The 23,716-nt window shown below is 36.8% G+C and overlaps 1 protein-coding gene, 1 long non-coding RNA gene and 2 pseudogenes across 9 annotated transcripts in view; 2 read left to right on the top strand and 2 right to left on the bottom strand.

The window, feature by feature from the left end:
• The window catches only part of STPG2 (sperm tail PG-rich repeat containing 2), an 846,203-nt gene that overhangs the window by 287,826 nt on the left and 534,661 nt on the right, over positions 1-23,716 (bottom strand). The gene's annotated exons all lie outside the window — the stretch shown is intronic.
• LOC143668482 (uncharacterized) lies at positions 193-17,780 on the top strand. Its single transcript, XR_013168464.1, has 3 exons — positions 193-259; positions 7,235-7,358; positions 17,536-17,780. It is a non-coding gene; the product is annotated as an uncharacterized LOC143668482 (long non-coding RNA).
• On the top strand, positions 9,123-10,101 carry LOC143668481 (large ribosomal subunit protein eL6 pseudogene; annotated as a pseudogene).
• LOC143668516 (breast cancer anti-estrogen resistance protein 3 pseudogene) lies at positions 19,066-21,859 on the bottom strand (annotated as a pseudogene).

The raw sequence follows: 23,716 nt of genomic DNA, 5'->3' as shown, positions 1-23,716 counted from the left end.
TCTACATATTAAGTAATATTTATTGTATTTTATATTCTAAAGATGCCTCATTAGGGTGGAAATCAGAGTAACTAAATTGATGTACATCTTAAAATACATTTCAAGGGTCCTATGACATCATCAACATGACATAAACAGCTACTGAAAATTTCCCCTTGGAGATTTAGCATTAAAAAAGAATTCTTCAGAATTCTTTAGGAGACAATGGATGCGAAAGAGAATCTATGAATTCCAAATTGAGGAAGCAGAAGAATATCAGGTAAGAAATTTCTGTCCCAGACTGGCTGGGCCTCTCCCCTCCCCCTCACTCAGTTGCACTGCAAGGAATGGACAGAAAAACAGCAGCAGGGACCCCTCCAATGGGGACAGCAGTGGGACAGACCCTCACCTTTAGGAGACCTGGGGGATGGGGAGATCATGTCAAGGCCCAGGTGAGTGAGAGACAGAGAGTGTGAGAAAACGTAGACAGAAGCTATGTTTCTAGCCCTGGGTCCAAAGTCCTCCCCCCACCCCTGTGAGAAATTGCAGTGAGAGACCTGAGCCTTGCCTGGGGGAAGGCTAAAGATGGGGACAGCACAGGGTGTATTCTGACACAAATAAAGTGGAGGACACAGGCCCCTATTGAGCCAGACTTTGGTTCCCAGAGAGGAAACAGGAACCCTGCAGTCAGCCTGACCTGGTAAAATGCAGCCTGTACTCAGAAGGCACAGCTCTGATAATTAAGTTACTGAACACTGCCGTCTGCTGGGAAGAACAGAAAGTGCAATAAAATAAAAGGTTTTAGTCAGAGAGTACCAAGAAAATTATTTCAAGCAGACTGGAGTGAGTTTAGAACTACTAATGGGGAACCTGCTCCTGTTTTTACTTAAAAACACAGATGACCCAACTGTTAAAGCAGCACCCTAAAACAAGCCCAGGTCTTATACGACAGTGAAAAACAGCACCACTGGGAGAAAACAGATTTCTTTTATGCACAAACAGAGGTGCCTGGTTTTTGAGGGTGACTGGGGGGAAGAACAAATCTGACAAGTGGCTATTGAGAGAGACAAACAAATAGAGAACAAATCTAGCCAACATGAAAAATCTGGGCAAAAGAGACAAAATGACCTCAAGAGGAAACAAAGCAAAAAAATCAGATGCCCCAACACCAGCAGAAAACCATGACTCATACCAAGAAGAATGGAGATATGGCCCAACTGAAAGGAAAAAACTAAAATCTCAACTAAGATGCATGAATTGAAACAACTAATTAATGATGTTAAAATTGATCTTCTAAATCAATTCAACTAGTTGAAGAAAATATGGAAATAGATGTGAAGGATATAAAGTAGACACAGGATGACCATACAGAAGAATTTGAAAGAATGAAAAAAAACAAGTTGCAAAATTTATGGGAATGAAAGGCACAATAGAAGAGATGAAAAACACAATGGAGACATGCAACAGCAGATTTGTAGTGGCAGAAGACAGGATTAGTTAACTAGAAAAAAAGACATCTGAAATTCTACATATAGAAGAACAGATAGGAAAAGATTGGAAAAATTTAATCAGGGTTTCAGGGAACTGAATGACAATATGAACCACACAAATATATGTATTATGGATGTCCGAGAAGGAGAAGAGAAAGCATAAGGGACTAAAAGAATAATGGAGGCAATAATCAATGAAAATTTCTCCACTCTTATGAAAGACATAACACTACAGCTCCAAGAAGCACAGAATACCCCAAATGAAAAAGATCCAAATAGATCTACACCAAGACACTTACTAATCAGAATGTCAAATATCAAAGACAGTTATTTCTGAAAGCAGAAAGAGAAAAATGATCTATCACATACAAGGGAAGCATGATAAGACTATGTGCAGATCTCTCAGCAGAATCCATGGAGGCAAGATGGCAATAGGATGACATATTTAAGATACTAAAAGAGAAAAAGTGCCAACCAAAAATTCTGTATCTGATATCCATCAAAATTGGGCATCAAAAAAGAGGGTTTAAAATATTTACAGATTGTAAACAGACACTGAGAAAGTTTTAAATGAGAGATCTGTTCTGCAAGAAATACTAAGTGGAGCACTAGAGGCATATAGGAAAAGACAAGAAAGAGAGGTTTGGAGGAGAGTGCAGATGAAGACTAGAAGTAAGAGTAATTCATAGGGTTAAAAGAGAGAAAAACATATGACAGATAAACTCTAAAAGAAAATATGGTTGGAGAAAGAACATTAAGTGATAATGGATTAAACTCCTCAATCAAAAGACATGAATTGGCAGAATGGATAAAAACAAAGGATCCATGCTGTCTACAGGAGACTCATCTAAGACCCAAGAACAAAAAAAAAGAGTTTGAAAATGGAAGGTTGAAAAACAATTTTCAATGCAAACAACAACCAGAAAAGATCAGTGGTAGCTACACTAATATCAGATAAATTGGACTTCAAATATAAAGCAATTAAAAGAGATAAAGAAAGACATATGTATTGACAAAAGGGGCAATTCATCACAAAGACATAACTATAATAAATATTTATGCACCAAGCCAGAGTGCCTCAATATACATGAGGCAAACACTGTCAATGCTGAATGAAGAGAGTAGATATGTCTACAATAGTAGTTGAAGACTTCAATACACCACTCTTCTTTTATTTTCTTTTTTTTCTTTTACATGGGCAGGCACTGGGAATTAAACCCGGGTCCTCTTGCATGGCAGACAAGTATTTTTGCCTGCTGAGTCACCCTGGCCCAATACACCACTCTTATCAATAGGGAGAACATCTAGACAGAGGATCAATAAAGAAACAGAGATCTTGAATAATACAATAAATGAACTAGACTTAACAAACATTTACAGAACATTGCACCCCACAACAGCAGGAAACACATTCTTCTCAAGTGCTCATGGATCATTTTCCAGGATGGACCACTCATTGAGGGTATAAAGCAGGTCTCGGTAAATTTAAGAATATCAAAATTATACAAAATGACTTTTCAGAACATAATGGAATGAAGTTGGAAATTATTAACTGTAAGAACCCTGGAAAATTTACAAATTTATGGAGGCTAACTAACACACTTTTAACCAGTGAGTCAAAGAAGAAATTACAAGATAAATCAGTAAATACCTCGAGGCAAATGAAAATGAAAATACAACATATCAAAACTTATGGGATGCAGCACTGGCAGTGCTGAGAGGGAAATTTATTTCCCTAAATACCTATATTTAAAAAGAGGAAAGATCCAGGCCAGAGACCTGGGTTTGATTTTCAGAACCTGCCCATCCCCCCAAAAAAAATTAAAAAAGAGAAAGAGGGGGTGCAAAGGTAGTTCAGTGGTAGAATTCTCACCTGTCACGTGGAAGACCCAGATTTGATTCCCAGCCCATGAACTTCCCAAAATCAAAGAAACAAACAAAGAAAAAACAAACAGATAAAAATTCAACAAATGGTGCTGCAATAATAGGATACTCATATGGAAAAAGAATGAAATGTGAACTGGGGCATAGGCATACAATCACAAAAAAAAAAAAAAAGGAAAGAGCAAAAATCATGAATTAACAGCTCACCTGGACAAACTACAGAAAGAACAGCAAATTAACCACAAAGCAAACAGAAAGAAAAAAAATAAAGATTAGAGCAGAAATAAATGAATTTGAGATCATGAAAACAATAGAGAGAATAAAATAAAACCAGAATATGATTCTTTGAAAAAGTAAATAAAATAGATGTATCCTTTGCTAGGCTGACAAAAAAAAAAAGAGAGAGACAGAGAGAGAGAGGATGCAAATAAATAAAATCAGAAATGAGAGGGGAAGGATAACTACCGATTCTGCTGAAATAAAGGAGATAATGACAGGATACTATGCTAACAAACTAGACAACTTAGATAAAATCAACAACCTCCTAGAAAAGCATGAACAACCAATACTGACTCAAGAAGAAATACAAAACCTCAACAAAACAATCACAACTAAAAGCACTGAATCAGTCATCAAAAACTCCCAAAAAAGAAAATACCAGGACCAGGTGGCTTCACATGTGAATGATATCAAACATTCAAGAGAGAGATGGTATCAATCATGCTCAAAATCTTTAAGAAAATTGAAGAGGAGGGAGAGTTACCTAACTCTTTCTATGAAGCCAGTATCACCCTTATAAAAAAATAAAGCAAGGCAAAGACACTACAACAAAAGAAAATTACAGACCAATCTCTTTAGTGAATTTAGATGCAAAAATCCTCAACAAAATACTTGCAAATCAAATCCACTAGCACATTAAAAGAATTATACACCATGACCTAGTGGGCTTTATCCTAGGTATGTAAGGTAGTTCAACACAAGAAAATCAATTAATGTAGTACATCACATCAATAAATTAAAGGGGAAAAACCACATGATGGAAACTTTTCTGATGAAAACACTTCAAAGGATAGGAATAGAAGGAAAGTTCCTCAATCTGATAAAGAGAATATATGAGAAACCCAAAGCTAATACTCAACACGGAAAGACCTAAGGCTTCCCCTCTAAGATCAGGAACAAGACAAGGATGCCAATTGTTAACACTTTATTCAATATTGTGCTAGAAGTTTTAGCTTGAGCAATTAGGCAAGAAAAACAATAAAAGGTATCCAAATTGAAAAGGAAGGAGTAAAACTTTCACTGTTTTCCGATGACATGATCTGTATGTTGAAAATCTACAGTGAAGCTAATAAAGGAGCACAGCAAAGTGGCAGCATACAAGATCAACACACAAAAATCAGTAATGTTTCTATATACCAACAATGAGCAATCTGAGAAGGAAATCAAGAAATAAATTCCATTTACAATAGTAAACAAAGAGCAGATATCTAAGAATAAATATAGCCAAGGACATAATAGATTTATACCAGACAACTATAAAATTTTGCTAAAAGAAATCAAGGAGGACCTAAATAAATGGAAGGACATATGATATTCATGTATTAGAAGACTATAGTTAAGATGTCAATTCTGTCCAAACTGACTTATAGGTTTAATGAAATACCAATTAAAATCCCAACAACTTACATTACAGAAATAGAAAAAACAATACTCAAATTTATTTGAAAGAAGAGGGTGCCCCAAATAGCCAAAAATATCTTGAGAAAGAAAAATGAAGTGGGAGGTCTCTCACTACCTGAGTTTAAAGCATATTACAAAGCTACAGTGGTCAAAACAGCATGGTTGTAGCATAAAAGTAGGTGTACTGACCAGCGGAATCAAAATGATGTTCAGAGGTGGACCCTCACATTTATGGCCAATTAATCTTTGATAAAGCATGCAAGTCAACTCAACTGGGAAAGAGCAGCCTCTTCAACAAATGGTGCTTGGAGAATTGTATAACCATATCCAAAAGAAAGAAGACCCTTTCTCACACTTTATAAAAAAAAATTAACTCAAAATGGATCAAAAACATAAACATTAGAACCAAGGCCATAAATACTTAGGTTAAAAATGCAAGAAAATATCTTAAGAAGCTTGTGATACATTGTTGTTTCCTAGAACTTACACCCAAAGTGCGAGCAATAAAAGAACTAAAAAAAATGGGATCTCTTCAAAATTGAACACTTTTGTGTAATCAAAGAATTTCATCAGGAAAGTGAAAAGGCAGCCTATGCAATGGAGATAATATTTGAAAACCACATATCAGATAATGGTTAATATCCAAAATATATTAAAAATCCTACAACTCAACAACAGAAAGACAAACAATCCAATTAAAAAATAGCCAGTGAAAAAAGACATCATTTCATATGTTTTTGAGCCATTTATACAAATAGCTCAAAAACATATGAAATGATGCTTATGTCACTGGCTATTAGGGAAATGCAAATAAAAACTACAATGAGATATCATCTCACACCTAATAGAATAGCCATTATCAAAAAAAAAAAAAAGGAGAGAGTGAAGTACAAGTCATTGAGAAGATGTGGAGAAAGCAACACACTTATTCACTGTTGGTGAAAATGTAGAATGGTGTAACCACTCTGGTAGGCAATTTGGTGGTTCCTCAGGAAGCTAACTATCGAATTGCCATATATACCAGCAATCCCATCACTAGGTATATATTTGGAGGAAATGAAGGCAAGGACACAAATGCACATTTGCACACCAATGTTTATAGTGGCATTGTTAACAATGCCAAGTGATGGAAACAGTCAAAATGTCCGTCAACGGATGAGTAGCTAGACAAACTATGACGTATACACACACAAGGGAATATTATGCATTGTAAAACAGAATTAAGTCAGGAAGCATGTAACAACATGGACGAACCTTGAGGACATTATGCTGAGTGAAATTTAGCCAGAAACAAAAAGACAAATACTGTATGGTCTCACTAATATGAGCTAACATTAATGAGTAAACTTTGAGATTTAAAGTTGAGAACACAGGTTATCAGGAGATAGAAAGAGGGTAGAGATTGGGCATTTGATGCTGAAGGAGTACAGAAATTTCAACAGGACTGGTTGTGAAGATCCAGAAATGGATAGCACAATACTACCTGATGGTAGCACAATATTGTAAGTACACTGAACAAAGCTGAGTGTGAGTTGCTGAGGGAGGAAAGCTGGGAGCATGTATGACACCAGAAGGAAAGATAGTGGATAAAGACTGGGATGCTATAACTTAGCAATGCTAGAGCGAACAATGATGGTGATTAAATGTACAAATATAAGAATGCTTTTGCATGAGGGAAGACAAATGATTGTCAACATTGTAAGGTGCTGAAAATAGGAAAAATATAATCAATGCATACTACAGTCTATAATTAACAGTGACATTGTAATATGCTTCCATTGAAGTAACAAAGTAATATCCCTAAGCTAAATGTCAATAAATGGCAGATATTGGGGAGAAAGTATGGGACTTTTTTGTGGGAGAAAAGGAAACATCCCCTTATAGATTTTGGTGGTGAAGCATGGCTATGTGACTATTCTGGGAACCATTGGTTTTTTTCCTTAGGTTAGATTATATAATGTGTGAATAAAACTGTTTAAAAATGAACAGAGAGATATAAGTACTAGAGAAAAATGTAAAGAGAGAGTTACCTATCCACTATTAGAAGGGAAGTAAAGAGGTACAGCTCCTCTACATTGCAGTGGTCACTCCACAAGAGAGTAGGGGTTGGGTTGCCATATGACCCTGTAGTTAGGTGTATACTTGGAGGAACTGAGAGTGGGGACAAGAATGGAAATTTGCACAAATGTTTCTGGTGGCAGTGTTCTTGATTTGCAATTGATGGAGGTGACTTAAGTGTACAGCGTCTGAAGAATGGAAGGAGGAACTGTGGTGTATACAAACAATGGACTACTGAGTGCCTACAAGAAGGAATGAAGTCATCAGGTATGCAACTAGGTGAATGAACACTGAGAACAGTGTGTTGAATGAAATAAACCAGAAGCAAAAAGATAAATGTTATTACACCTCACTAAAATTTACTATAATGTGCAAACTGAGAATTGAATTCTAGAGTATAGGTTATCAGGTGAAAGCCTATTGTAAAGGTTCCTAGATTGCAAGCTCTTATAGCAGTCACATCTATTTCAGAGTTGTTACTTATTTGTAAATTCTGAGATGCTGAGCTCTTAATGTAAAACCTGGTCTTTCCCTGGAACTTCAGGTATTTAAGTGACATCTGAGAATCAGAGCTTAAAAGTTCTACAGCTATGAAAGTCAGCATTACCCCATACAGCAACTGTTAAAAACACTGAAAAAGTGATCAGATATTGACAAGAAATATGAATGAGGCTGGTCTGGGTAGGACTAGGTAAAGCAAACCAATTAAAGGATACTGACTGTATTTTTTTTTCTGGGCAGGCACCGGGAATCAAGCCCGGGTCTCCAGCATAGCAGGCGAGAACTCTGCCTGGTGAGTCACTGTGGCCTCCCCATTATTGACTGTATTTTAAAACCTCAACTTCTGCGCGAGACCAAAGGAAGAAATGATAATTTGGTGCAAAATTTATATTTTCAGTAGCACACTAATCTAACTCATCTGGTCAGCCTATTTGAACACCATAATACATGGAACTTTGAATAGAGAGTGAGATCTTGTTGGCTTGTACAGGTTGGTGTGATGCCCCGAATTCATCCTGGAGTAATCTGGGCAGAAGATTAAAAAGTATTTGCAAAGTCCCCTTGAGGGACTCCAGTCTACTGGTCTACCTGCTTAAGACCTGATATTATTGCAGTCATTGAGGACTGCCAATTTGATGGGTCTGGCCCTCAATCTTGGCGCTTTCCCTTTTGAAACTTATTCCTGCAAAGGCAAAGCTAAGCCTACTTATGACACCCTCAGAGTCACTTCTGTTGCTCAGATGTGATCTCTCTCTCTAGCCAACTCTGCAGTTGAGCTCACTGCCTTCACCCCTATATGGGACATGACTCACAGGGGTGTAAATCTCCCTGGTAATATGGGACATGACTCCAGGGAATAAGCCTGGCCCTCGCATCATGGGATTGAGGAATCCAACTTGACCAAGAGTGGAAAGAGAAATGAAACAAAAGAAAGGATCAGTAGCTGAGAGATTTCAAATGGAGCTGAGAGGTCATTCTGGAGGTTATTCTTATGCAGTATATAGATATCCCCATTCAGATTCCAATACTGCATATTTGGTGTATTGGAATAGCTAGAGGCTAATATCTGAAACTGTTGAACTGTAATCCAATAGCCTTGATTCTTAAAGACTATTGTATAACCTTAAAGCTTTTAAGTTGTGACCATGTGATTGTGAAAACCTTGTGACTGACACTCCCTTTATCCTGTGTATGGACACATGGGTAAGAAAAAAAAAGACAAGTAAATAAATAAATAGGGGGAAGAGGGGTTATGGGATATTTTGGATGCTCTTTTTCACTTTTATTCTTATTTTTATTTTTTGAGTAATGAAATGTTCAAAAATCAATTGTGATGATGCTGCACATCACAGAATATGATGATACTATGAACTACTGAATGCACAATTTGGATGATTATATGGTATGTGAATATATAGTATATCTCAATAAAATTGCATTAAAAATATATACATATATTACAAGATGAGTTGTCTTTAGGAGGTAATCACAGCAACCATGTGTTATAAATCCTCAGCACTACCCACAAGACCAGCAGGAGGGGTCTCTGCCTGAGGTCTGGTGTATAGAGGCTCTGCATATCACAAATACACAAACATAAATGTGATAAAGACTATGCAGTGCTCTATCCTATCTTGCAAGATGGCGGGTGAAAAGGCTGAGAAGTTGGCCACAATGGAGAAGAAGCCTGAAGCGAAGAAGGCTGATGCCTGTGGCAAGGTTAAGAAGAGTAGCCTCAAGACCAAAAAGCCCAGAAAGGGGGAGCCTCATGGAAGCCAAAGCCCAGTCCTCATCAGAGGAAATGAGAGATCTTCTCGATCTGCAATGTATTCCAGAAAAGCCATAAACGAGAGGAAGTATTCAGCAGCTAAACCCAGGATTGAAAAGAAAAAGAAGGAGAAGGTTCTTGCTACTATCACAAAACCTGTGGGTTGTCACAAAAATGGAGGTACCAGAGTAGATAAGCTTCGCAAAATGCCTAGATATTATCCTACTGAAGATGTGCCTTGGCAGCTGTTGAGCCATGGTAAAAACGCCTTCAGTCAGTACGTGGGAAATCTAAAATCTAGCATGACTTTTGGGACTGTTCTGATCATCTTCCCTCGTCCCCTCAGGGTCAAGAGAGTGGTTTTCCTGAAGCAGCTAAGCAGTGACTTGCTACTTGAGATGGGACCCCTGGTCCTCAATCGAGTTTCTCTGCGTAGGATACACTTGAAGTTTGTCATTGCCACGCCCACCAAAATTGACGTAAGTGCTGTGAAAAAATCCCAAAATATCCCACTGATACTTACTTCAAAATGAAGAAGCTGTGTAAGCCCAGACACCAAGAAGGTGAGATCTTCAACGCAGAGAAAGAGAAATATAAGCTTACAGAGCAGTGCAAGATTGATCAGAAAACTGTGGACTCACAACTTAGGCCAAAAGTCAAAGCTGTTACTCAGCTCCAAGGCTACTTAAGTTCTGTGTTCTCTCTCACAGTGGAGTTTATCCTCACAAATTGGTGTTCTAAACTTGCAAAGGACCTAATCAAATAACTAATAAATTAAAATTAAAAATACTAGGTGGTGCCTTGGTCAGTGGGATGCAGTGAGCAGTACTGGAATTGCCATAACACAAAACATCAAAAATCCACTTTTTGTGGATTTGCTCCAGGGAAACACTTCTCCACATCTCTTTCCCTATGTCTTTAAAATAACAGGTGACTTCATCCAGTGCCATGAAGTTTTTGGTTTGTATCACTGCCAACATTGGACACAGATATTACTTCAGAGTGAGAGGAGGATTTGAGCAGTGGATATGCTTATTAGAAAAGACAAATTAATTAACTGTCAAATCCTTCCTCTGATATATTTAAACGCAATACAGTCTTATATAACAGGACATTATGTCATAGTAGTGTCAAACATACCTTTTCTAATCTTTTTTGTACCCAAATTAGTGTGCTCTTTATACTAGTCAGACATGGCAGCCCAGGAATATTTTTGAATTTTAACAATCCATATTAATCTTAAATATAGATATCTGACATACCATGCATACAGCATGAAACTGCTTTTTTATACAGGCAAGTAGATGAAAATTGAATGCTAGAATATTGTGTACTTTAATTTTTACCAAAAAATTATTATTTAAATAAATTTTCAGATTATTAAATAAAAATTTCAATTCTATATTTTTAGTAAATTTTGATTCTTCATAGTTACAAGTTGTATTTGCCTTCCTTTTACTTTTTTCCTTTTAATTTTAATAATCTAAAATATTTTAGAAAAAACTTTTAAAAATGAAAAATAATTTTAATCATTTTTACATTTAATTTTATATTTTGAAGAATACACAATTTACTTTGATTAGCAATGACTTTATTTTATAAAACTAGTTTAAATCATCATTGTCAATAGAACAAAATTATGTGAAATATGTTGATTATAACAACATTATTAGGGATTTTGTTAAAATGAAGAGAAAAAAATTAATAGAATAAAGGTATAATGATTTATGAATTGTTCGTCTTTATTATTCATGAAATACTGCTAACTCATCAAGAGATCCCTCAGAAACACAGTAATTAAATGCAGTCATCGATGACATTTTGTCAAACTTTGTTAACATAGCTTACATGCATTTTTTCCTTAATTTTAAGATTACAAAACATATCTGTTAAGGCAGGATTATAGAACAAATTTTAATTAAAAGTTTAATAGCATGATGTATAACTTTAAAATATTTAGAAATCATGACTGTGGGCCTCTTTTTGTAGTCCTGTCCAGGCCTTGTAAATGTAGGTGTGAGTCTCTCCAGGTGGAAACTACTTTAGACCTATTCATCTCATTCTAACTTTGCTCCAGAGAGCCAACCATTCACTAATCCCCAATTTAGGGTCACTACGATGGTTAACCTACAGATTTCACTTTACCACATTGTTTGATGGAATTCAAAGTATTACTTCAGTCATTTCGTTTACAGTCACTTATTTTTATGATATTCTCTGAAAGTTGAGTCATACCTAAACGTTGTCAACCAGATCAATTGTAGGTGGATTACTATTAAAAGGCACAATTTCAAAAGGATACTAACTAAAGTGGTGAACTCATCTATGAATACATCTATGGGCCTCTATTAGTTTTCAGTTTGTTTTCGCATAGCAGAGCAAAGAGGTACTATGAATACTGCTACAAATTCCCTGAGAAATGTGACTAAAACTCTTCTTTAAAAGATGCTATTTGCACAGTATGCTGAAATTCTGTAGGAAGAACATACATTTGTTTGATTTTTCTGTTCCAAGATGGATAATTCCATGCTGAAGGACTTATTCTAGAATGCCCATATCTTTTCACTTCTTTTCTCTCATTTTACAGACATGCTTTCCAATAATTATAATGTCAATATCTCGAGATAGACTGAAGATATCTGCTATAATCTGATATTTTCCATCAGTACTAAATACGGTATATGTTTAGAATCTTTAAATTTGGGATTTTGTTCCAATGAAAAATATACAATAAATTTTACCCTTTATACTTTATCTTCAAGTATATGAATCATTAATTAACTTTACAACACTAACTCCAAATATACTAATTGAGTTGAATTGGAAACTACTGAGAGAAGCAAAGTCAAGCAGAGTTATCTATGCTTGTGCTAATACGTAGAAAATCATATACCTTGGTATAGAGCCAGTCATGGGCTGGTGAATTGCAGGGAAGTGGGGAATAGGTGGGAAGGCCAGGACCTGGAAATAGATCCCCAAATCACTCATCAAGGTGGGGTAAGTGGTAAGGGAACTGTCCCAGCTGTTTTGCTGAAAGGAAGTCCAGTCTCTTCATAGAGCATGAAATAGGAGAGCGTATCTCAATAGTGGTCACATTTCCTGGATAAAGAGCAAAACCCAAAGTGAATGGCAACCAGGCTTAACTAAGAAAATATGGATGTTAATGGAGCATGTTATATTGCAAGAAGCACTTGATCAGCAGATTCTGTAAAGAATTGTTCTTTCAGAGAAATTAATTTTTCTTGAAAAATAATCACAAGACCAGATGTTATTGCATACACATACATATGTATGGTCATATGTACTAGATTGTAATTTTAAAAATAGCAGGGATTATTTTAGCCAGAGGGAGTATTAAAGATAAAAAATATATGTTTATATATATATGTATACATATATATATAATTCCACAAATAAATGCATTTGCTGAAAGAATTATATTTTTAAAATATAAACCTTGAAGTTTTCTGTCCCAATTATGCTCTTTAACCCCATGTCCTCCTCCCTCACTCATTTGTTCAGATATTCTGTGTTCTTCTGCAAGGATCAACCCAGCAGACAAACAATGAATCGACAAATATTAAAAATTATGTTTTAATTTCTATAGTAAACGTTAATAGACATAACCCAATGTTCTTGTTTGCTAGCTGCCAGAATGCAATATACCAGAAACAGAATGGCTTTTATAAAGGGGAATTTAATAAATTGCTAGTTCACAGTTCCAAGACTGAGAAAATGTCCCAATTAAAACAAGTCTATAGAAATGTCCAATCAAAACCATCCAGGGAAAGGTTTGGTTCAAGAAGGCTGATGAAGTTCAGGGTTTCTCTTTCAGGTGGAAGGGCACATGGTAAACACAGTCAGAGTTTCTCTCTCATCTGGAAAGGCACAAGGTGAACATGGTCAGGGTTCCTCTCTCATCTCATGTACATAGCAAATACAGCTTCATCTACTATTTTCTTCTCCTGGCTTCCTGTTTTATGAAGCTCCCCGGGAGGCATTTTCCTTCTTCATCTCCAAAGTCTGCTTCGTGGTGCTATAGCATTCTCTGCTCTTTCTGAATCTCTCCTTCATTCTCCAAAATATTTCCTTTTTTATAGGACTCCAGAAACTTATCAAGACCCACCCAAATGGGTGGAGACATGTCATCACCTAATCCAGTTTAACAACCACTCTTGATTAAATTACATCTCCAGAGAGATGATCTGATTACAGTTTCAGACATGCAGTATTGAATAGGGATTATTCTGCCTTTATGAAATGAGATTTAGATTAAAACATGGCTTTTCTAGGGGACATACATCCTTTCAAACCAGCACACCCAAATAAACAAAAGCTTTTGGAGGGGCCCTCAATAAACTTTAAGAGTAGGTTTGCTCTAAGACCAAACTGTTTCAGAATCACTGCTCTAGGAACCAAGGTGGTCCTGTTAGAGAAATCTCCTCAAAAAATATAAATCCATTACTCATTTATATATGTAGAACAAACAAGAAAAGGACTCCTCATGTGTGTGACATTATTATTTAGTGTGTATTGAACATTTGCAGGCTCGACTACTGCAAATTTTTTCACAATAGAATTAAACCTTAATCGAGAAAAGGTCTTATTTCATTTACAAAAGTACGTTATAGAGTTCCACAGAACTTGAAGGGGAGCTACTACATAAAAAAAGCACAGAAGTCTTTTATGAGATGACTTTTGCATGACAGCTTGTTCTTATATATTCTCAGGCTTTATGTCCACTTATAAAGCTTCCTGGAAAGCTTGGGAATGGATGACCTTTTATTTTTGAAGTAGGCATTTCAGATAAAGCTTTATCAGCACAATAAGGAGAGAAAAAAGAACAGTGCTTTGGCCTACCACATGTACATTACAGGTTTCAATGCCAGTTCAGTTCAGTAATATAATAATGACTATTTTGGGTAAAAACTATATAGTTTACCTACTATACTAGACATGACACCTTTTTGTTACATAACAAACAGCAAGTGGGAAAATAAGTTAAGTTGCCAAAGCTTAGATGACCTAGAGGACACACATGTAAATGATTTAGGAAGGTAAGTGATAGAACGTCAGCGAATGTTCTGTTAACTTGAGACAAACACTTCTATCATATTCCAACAACAATTCATCACAATGTATTTCCTTTAAAGTTTTAACCAGTACTTTGGATAAGGATTCTTCTAAGGGAGAGCGATTTTTGTAGAAGAAACTTCATACTATTTGGATTGTTTTGCTAAATCAGGTTTTCCATTATAGCTACTGAGCAATTGAAACATTGAGACCACCTCCTTTTCACCTTGACAAGAGCTTTTCTGTGCTTTATCATACGGCCATCAGAACTAGAATACTGTAACAACCCTATTGGAATTAATGTGGAAGAAATGTGACACAAGGTATTAGTAACTTGTTAAATACCTCCCAGAATGGATAACATAAAATAAATCCTTCATTCATACCTTGTATGTGAAATACATCTACTATAAAATGGCAATATTCCCAGGTCTTGCAATATTGCTGTGATTTTTTAATATACACTCAGAACAGGTAAAATCTGATTAGAGGATTTATTAAGCATTCACTCTGGGTCAGGCACTGTGTCAAGTGGTTTACATGTATTATCTCATGAGATCCCAGAAAAATCATATAACAGTTTACTGTTATTATCCTAGTTTTATACGTGAGGAAATAAGGGCTTCAAGAGGTTAAACAAATTGCCCTAGGTCACAAATTTAGTAAATGGAGAAGTCTGGATTTTTGAAAGCTGCAATTATAATAATTTCATAGATAAACCAATGTATATATTAAATCATTAGCTATATTACGATGAGAATATAGTAATTGTTTTTTATATTATTTGGATTAGTTTCATGTCACTGGCAAAAACCATGAAGCATTTGGTTAAGCTATAGAAAATAAACACATACATATATGGATGGAAAAATTATTCTTTTCATTCAAATGACTTAACATGCCAAACTATTAAGATAATGAACAAAATCCTAGATGAAATCCATTTATAGCTAACACAAACACAGTAATGATTCCACTGGGTAATATGGATACATCTTTGCCAATTTAAAAAAATATTTTATAATAGTTCTCAGTGTGCCAGATAAATAACACACCATGCGTTGGTTTGGCTTAACAACAGAAATTTAATGGCTCACAGTTTCAGAAGCTAGAAGGCATGCTTCCTCCCAGGGTTTCTGGCTGACTAGCAATCCTTGGGTTTCTTGATTTTCCTGTGGTATGCTGATGTCCTCTCCTTTCTCTTCCAGGTTCCATTTACTTCCAGCTTCCAGCACCTCCCTGTGGGATTCTCACCCTAAAGCCTCCATAATAAGATTAAGACTCCTCCTGATTCACTTGAGCCATACATTAACTAAAAATAACATCTGCAAATGTCCTATTTGCATTGGATTCACACCAACAGGAATTGGATTAAGAATGCTTTTTTTTTTTTGAGGAGAGAGGGTACATAATCCACTATAACAGTAGAGGAAGTTCAGTGTGTTGAAATGCAAAACAAGCCACAAACACAGGCTTTGGATTGGAGATACCTGGCTTTGCTGCTTATAAACTGCATAAATTTGGGCAGCTACTAAACCTCTCTGAGCCATAGTTCCTTTTTCAATGAATGGAGTACCTCAGTACCTTAATTGCATGGCTATTGTTAGGATGAGAGGTTGTGTTCCAAGACCTTTGTGTCATCCTATCATTCTCTAGAGTGAATTTATAGCAAAACAACGCTTTTACTATCTGGTAGCTGAGAACTGCATGCCAAGAAAAGAATATCCAGGATTTCAAAACAAAAAAAAATGGGAAAACAATGAATTAGAAGACACATCTAATTTTCCTTTAAAATGGAAATTAAAAGGCAGAAATCTAAATTCTTGCTACTTCATACTATCTTAATTCCTAAAAGAGGAATGCTATCCATAATAAGTACTTTCAGTGAAATAAAGTTATATATATATATATGTTTACATATATTCATATATATTTATATATCATTGCACTTCTTGTCTCTAAAACAAACTTGCCAAAGCTTCAAAAAGTAGATACAACAGTAACTTAAAATTCATTCCAGTTACTAAGTACCAAATAACCCCCATATTTACTGGTTTAAAATATTTATTAAACCCATGGATTCCATGGATCTAAAGTAAATACAGGGAATGATTTGTCTCTGTTATGTCTCATCTAGAAAGACTTAGGCTGGGGCACACTTGCCATTTAGGGACTGGAATCACCTGAAATCTCATTCATCCATTCGTCTGATGCCTGGGTCAGAATAACAAACACTAGGACTGCCAATTGGAGCACCTTTACCTGTCCTCTCCATGTGGCTTGGCTTCCAGAAAGTAGTTAGACTTCTTTCATGGAGCTCTGAGCCAAACACAAATGCTCAAGGGAACAAGGTGAAAGTTGCAGCAGTTTTATGACTTAGCCTCTGATGTTGTACAGTGTCATTTTTGCCATATTCTACTGGTCATCAACAATTTGTAAGCCCACCCTAATGGACAAGGGCATGTAGATCACACTTATCAATTGGAGAAGTGTCGATGAATTGTTGCAATTCTGAATTTCCAGAACATCTAAAGCACTAGTATAACATAGCAAAAAGCAACTGCTACATCCAGATTTGTTGGTTAAGGCTATTTTTCTCAGAAAACTATTAATTATCCTTAATTAATTATCCTTAATCAATGTATACATTTTAACCCATTTATCTGTCACATTTATGCATTCTCTATCTTGGAAAAGAATTACTTGACCATAATGCATTTTCTCATGCCCAACAGGAAGTTTTTCCCTTTCCTACTACGTTATCAACCTATGGACCTAAATTGATTACTTACATCACTATTTAATTATCTTAAACATCTCATTATTCTATCAAGATGCTCATTTCTAAATTTCCTTGTTGGCCCTCTGACTTTATCCTATCTGTCATGGTTTGGTGCTATGTACCCCAGAAAAACATGTTCTTAAACTGAATCCATTCCTGTGGTTGTGAGGTCTTTTGATGAGGCTACTTCGGTTTAAGGTGTGGCTCAACTAAGGATGGGTCTTAATCCCAGTTTAAGGTGTGGCTCAACTAAAGATGGGTCTCAATACCAGTTTAAGGTGTGACTCAACTAAGGATGGGTCTTAATCCTATTATTTAAGGCCTTACAGGGAAGGCCACAGAAACAGAGAAAACAGAGGGAGCAGCCAGAAACTGAAAATCAACAGGACCTGGAAGTGAAGAGAGAAGCCAGAAGCCACATTGTGCACTGCCATGTGACAGAACACCAAGGATCAAGGAGAGCTGGCAGTCAGCCTCAGAATGCCACAGTCTTCTGGAGAAAGAATTGCCTTGATTTGGGACTTCTGATAGCTTTAAAATAATGAGCTAATAAATTCCTGCTGTTTAAGCCAAACGATTGCCTGGTGTTTGTCTTAGAAACCAGGATATTAAACCATCATCCTTCCTCTGATGTATCTAAGACTTTATGCTGAGGCAAAACTCTCAGTTCTTTATTGTAGCCATTCCTTTTCTCATGTTCTCATCTATTCCCACAGCACCAATTGAATACCTCCATGCTCACAATTCTCCCCACCTCTCTCTAAAATGTTACACAGCAGTTAACACAACTATTGTAAGTTTTTTTTTAATATTTAGAATTAAAACAAGAATATATATTTTCCTGTCTAAGTAACACTGGCAATTTAACAATATCCCAATTTTTTTTGGTAGAGCAACAGAAATTTATTAATTTCACATCTTGTATTCCAAATTTTCTACAATAGGAAAAAATTTAGAGGGATTTTGATAAACTAGAAAGCATTTTCTTAGGGAAATTCAGAAACCTAGAAAATTCAAATTGTGCATTTCAGCTAGAGGAAATGATAACAGTTAAATATTTTAAAATATGTGAGTAGATGTCACAAAGTACAATAGCTAACATCTGGGTGCTTGCTCTGTACCAGACACCGTGCTTTCCATGCATTACCTTGATTAATCTTCACAGCCAACGGTGTGCTGAGTTGTACTTGGGATATACCGAAGTTAACCAAAGTCCAAATGTTAGCAAGAACCAGAGCTTGAGCTTGAACCCACGTCTTTTGAAGCCAATTCTATCTTGTTTCACCATTTATTCTGTCTCCTAAGCCAGAAACCTTGAAATTTTTATATTACCTTCATTAATTTTAGTTTACTATCAGGATATGGGGTTGGAAAGTGGAATTATCATACTAAGATGATATTAATATTAAAGAGACTGATGCAATTGTTTAGAAAAACATATTTTCATTTATAACTATTTAGAGTTTTCATATTTAAAGAATATCATACAACTGATACCCTCTGAAATGTTCCATGCTTTTTTTTAAAAAAAAGAACTTTTCTACTTATACTTATCTAACATGGAATTAAAACTAAAATGGTCAAATAAGGCAATGATAGAAAGAAACCAGCCAACACAAATGGTCGTTTTTAAAAATTTACAGATCAATATTGGTAATAGTTACCTTAACCATAAATTATCACTCATTTAAAATAAGTAGCAATCTTAAACAATTCATAAATAAGTGTGCTTTCTGCAATTTACATGTTATGAATACTAAAAGCTTGTATATTGTCAGATTTGACACTATTATTTTATCAAATGATAATGCTTTCCCAAAGAAAAAACTAGGAAATCTTGAAACAATATCCTAAGATTCTCTGAAAACATACAAAAGCTCTGCCTGCATTATAGGAGGAGGTTCCAATTTAAGTCAGAGGGTAGTTAAAATCTGGTTGAATTTCTCATTTCTCTCTGTATGATTGACTTGTGTACCTTTGCTGCTCCCATAATAATAGCATTTGAAATTCAGTCTTCAAGATTTCACTCATTTCATCAACTGGTTGAAAACCTTCCAGGATCCGCTAGGCATTCATCCAGTAGGTGTCTGCAGTCTCCACCAGGAGTTGGGCTTTTGTCAAACAGTTCAACACAATCTCAGAGCGTTGGTCATTTTTTCCCCACATGTCAGTACCTTAAAAAATGACAGCCTGAGTGGCACTCCATTAAGATCACCAGAGGCATCAGCAGCAGGACTGATATATTGCTTGGGGAACACATGTGGACTCTGCCTTTCTGCAGGAATTTGTTGAAGGGCTTCAGCTGCTTCTCATAGATGTTGGCAGTTTGAGTATAGCAGTGCCTCAGGGCAGTCCATGTTTTTTCTAACCTTGTGAGCTGCGGCATTTCCAAGGCTTTTATGATATCTGAGAAAGAACAGAGATCCTCATTCGAGTCTTTCAGTTCCACTGCTACCTGGATGATTCTATTAGAGTGGCTGCTCAGTCCTCCAAAGTGCCTGTGCTTCTCAGAATGTCCAGTGAAGCCAATCGCCATTGTTGTGTCCTTTAAGTATACCCAAATACAAATGGTGTCTAAAAGATAAGGTAATGAGTTCCAGGCCTGAGTTTATGTCCATGTTTCTCCTCAGGAGACAAAACCTCAGACTCAGATGTTGAGCCTGAACAAGTAGATGGTCTCCAGGAGGGGCATCACAAATTCACCCTTGTCCTTCTGTCCCTTGTCCATCTGTGCTGCTGGTGGTTCCGTAGACCTTGTCCCATTATTGTCATCAAGGATAAAGTAGTTGATGCCAGAGTTCTGTGTACTCAGGGCCGCCTTCTGCCTGGCTGTCAGCTCCACGTAGGTGCACTGGGGACATACGGGTGGCCTCCCTCCTCTGTCACAGCCTGCAGCAAATGTTGGGTTCAGCTCACAGTAATTGGCCTCTGAGCTGAGCCAAGTAAACAGAGATGGGGGAGTCTTGAGGAAGGGGACCTTGCAGGGCTTGTAGAGGGGGTGATGGGAGGGAACAGTGCCTCTTCCCCACCTGAGCTTTGGAGGAGATTCTCCAAACCACTGCTGGGCTCAGAGTGGGTTCACTGCCTGTCCTGAACATGGGTGGGTCTGGGCAGGGGCTTGCGTCCACATACAGGGACTGAGGGGGCACCAGGCAGCCAATACACAGGTAACTTTCTGATGGTGGGCCTTGAAAAAGGTTCTGCATGTGATCCAGGCAGGCTAGCTAACCAGCACTCTTCTATGTATTTCCGAGGAGGTTCCTCCTGGGCAAACTCTGCCCTTGGGCTTGCATGTTGCCCACAGTGAGGCTCAGCCTCTTAGCCACCTGCCACGTTCCCTCAGCAAGTCTACCCTTGTGTCCCAGCCTGGGGAGGTGCCATGGTGCTCCGCTAGGCAGTGAAGGGGCCCCATGCTGTTGATGGGCTCCAAGATGACAGTTCCACTCTGTAGGGAGATGAACCGGCAGTTCCCCATGCAGAAGAGCACCAAGCCAGGGAAAAGTAGAAGCTCTCCATCTCAAATTGATACTGAAAGGAGCTATAGGCCTCACTGAGCCACAGGACCATCATCTAGACAGTCTTCCAGATGTTTTAGTGCTGCATGAGGTTCTTCTACTGACAGGTCAGACAAAGTTTCCAGAGCTGAACAGAAGAGCACACCAGGTAGTCCCCATCTGGTTGAACCAGGTTTTCTGATACCTGATGGGAGATGCAGCCGTGGTACCAGGCATGGCTGTGAAGTTCCTCACTGCTTAGCAGCAGCTTGTCCTCCAGCTCTTTCTTCAGCCTCTTAGGGATTCTGTCAGAGATGCTTCTCCTTGGAGAACCTCTTGATGAAGCATTGTTTAGACAAGAGCTCACTCAGTGCTAAGCTCCAAGGAGTCTCACCTTTTCCTTCACATATTCCAGAGTTGGGTCCAGAAGATGCTGATCCCTCCCAGAGCCGTACTGGGCTCCCGGTTTCTATCCCTGGACATCGAAGGCATTGGCGGGGGGGTCAGGGAGCTCGGTACCGTGGTTATCAGAGAAGCCAGGGCCGGCTCAAGGTTTCCCCTGTAGGCCTGAGGAAAAGTCCACAGGCAGTTCGCGAGTGAGCCCGGGAGCCCTCCGTCCTGGGCAGCTGCAGGAGTGGCTCTGAGCCCATTGTACTAACAGTGTTCTAATGTTGTCCAGCAACGCACTGGAACAATTCAAAATACCTCTTGACTTTGGAAAATAATTTCACAGAGTTCAAACTTAAGATTTTGGTAGAAAATTAACGGTTTCTCATCTATTATTGTGTCTGTTACTATACACAACAGCACAAACGAAGCTTGTGAGTTGTCTACATTACTGCTTCTCAAACTGTGGTAAAGGGCTGTGTTTTACAATTTCCAATCCATGTTAGAGACCAAAATTCTCACAAAATAGCAATAAAGTAAATTCATGTAAAAATGAGCATGCACTTGAATGTCAGGTCAAGGTTAAATTGGTATAAAAGTTTCTAAATTATCTCAATTTCTGTTCCCATTTAATCATGCTCATATACCTCAGGATCAGTTCAGATTTTGAAGAACCCTGTTCTATATTGTTCTTTCCCATTGTAGGTACTTATTCTTTAAATTTTGAGCATTCCTTAATATATAGTTCATAATATCTGGTTTCCAGAATTTTAGAGCCTAGTTTTATTAGAAAGTAACTATTAACAAAATTAAGGAAATAATTAAACATAAATAGAGAAATAGCTAACCTACATTCAAATTTCTGAAAATAATATGAGAGGGCAATATATTCAGAAAAGTTCAGTAAAGAATAAAATAAAAATAGATTTAAAACGATCACAATGGTGAAAATGAATTAAAATCAATTTATGAGATGTCAATAAAAATTTACCCCTAATATTGGAGAAATAATCACCATCAAAATAAATATAACTCTTTGTCAATACCAGAGAATGTTCAGTATAATTGGCCCTTTTCTGGAATCATAACATTTGATGCTATTCCAAAAGCAGCCAAAAGAGACAAAACTGAAACAGAAAACCCTTATAATATTAATTCTATATTTAATAATCAAAATCATCATGCTAATACTTAGTTTAAATTACTGATGCTATAATGCACACTGAATGTAAAACTTCCCCATGTTGTTGTCTATGTAAAAATTGCACCATGAATTAAACTTATTTATATGTGTGAGTTTACTTGATGTGACAGAAAGTATACATACATATGACTCTGTATACTCAGGTTCAAAAATGGCAAATGATAACTTTTACTATTCTTAGATATATATAATTTATCAAGTACTACAACATGGTAGCCACTTTTTCAAATGTTTTACATCCTTTATTTCATTTAATCCTCACAAGAACTATAAGATACAACTACGATTATTCCCACCTTACAGATAAGAAAATTGAACGTAGAGAATTTAAGCACTTTCTCAAAGTCCCTCAGCCAAGGAGTGTCAGAATCAGGATTTAAGCTCAAATCTGTCGGATTCCAAAACTCATGCTTTTAACCACTAAGCAAGAATGAAATTAGTGACAGTCTAGTGGGTACCAGGGGCTTCATATATTTTCACCTGATCCTGAGAACAGTCTTGTAAAGAAGATATTATTCTCATTTTAATGAATTAAGAAATTCATAGAGGTTAAGTCCATTTTTAAGAGCTAAAGTTTTGTTCCCTTGACTCCAGAGCTCTTTCTACGCTTCACCAGAGACTTCTCAAAGTATAGTCTGCAGACTAGCCATAACCGAGTCACAAAAGATGCTATTTAAAAAGTCAGATTCTTGACTGCTTGTTCATGAGATAAAGATGTTACACGTTTGTGGCAAGGCCCTTTTAACAAATTCCTTTGACTGTACCTGAAGGCTTTGTGGGGTTCTCCACAGTTCTCAATATTGTGTGTGCACACGTGTATGTGTTTGTGTGTGTGTGTGTTTCTGATGAGAAAATTTCTAGTTTTTTACTTCATCATGTCCTTTGGGAGAATGGAATATTCATTGACTATTGGGAAAAATTGAAATTTAAACTCGAGGACATGTGACTTTAACATATGGCTCTCTCATGATTCTCATCCAGGAGAAAGAATAGAACATTAAATAATAATACTTCCTTTAAATTGCCTTTAAGTTTTCTGATATTAAAGTGTCACTAAAAACTATTTACAACAATGAAGATAATAAGATGTCTAAATATTCCCTGGCTTTTTGTTTATGAAACTCAGAGAGTCAGAGTTCCAAATTATTGCCCTGTTTTCATAAACATCCACCCTCAAACTGTTGTTTACATAATCAGAAAAGAAACAAAGCCACTTCAGGAATATATAATAGTTGACATTTGTCATGAATGTACTACAGATCAGGTATTGGGCTAAATTTTATGAATTAGGTAATATTACTATCTTTTTTACATTAGAAATTTGAGGTTTAGAGAGTTTGAATAACTTGCCGAAGATCATAAAGTTAGTAATTGTTAGAAACAACTGGGATTCAAACCCACATCTATTTGCATCCG

Source organism: Tamandua tetradactyla, chromosome 24 (genome assembly GCF_023851605.1).
Source record: "Tamandua tetradactyla isolate mTamTet1 chromosome 24, mTamTet1.pri, whole genome shotgun sequence".
In the NCBI taxonomy this organism is placed as follows: Eukaryota; Metazoa; Chordata; class Mammalia; order Pilosa; family Myrmecophagidae; genus Tamandua; species Tamandua tetradactyla.
Note: the sequence above shows the minus strand (reverse complement) of the source record. Positions and strands in the feature narration are given on the sequence as shown.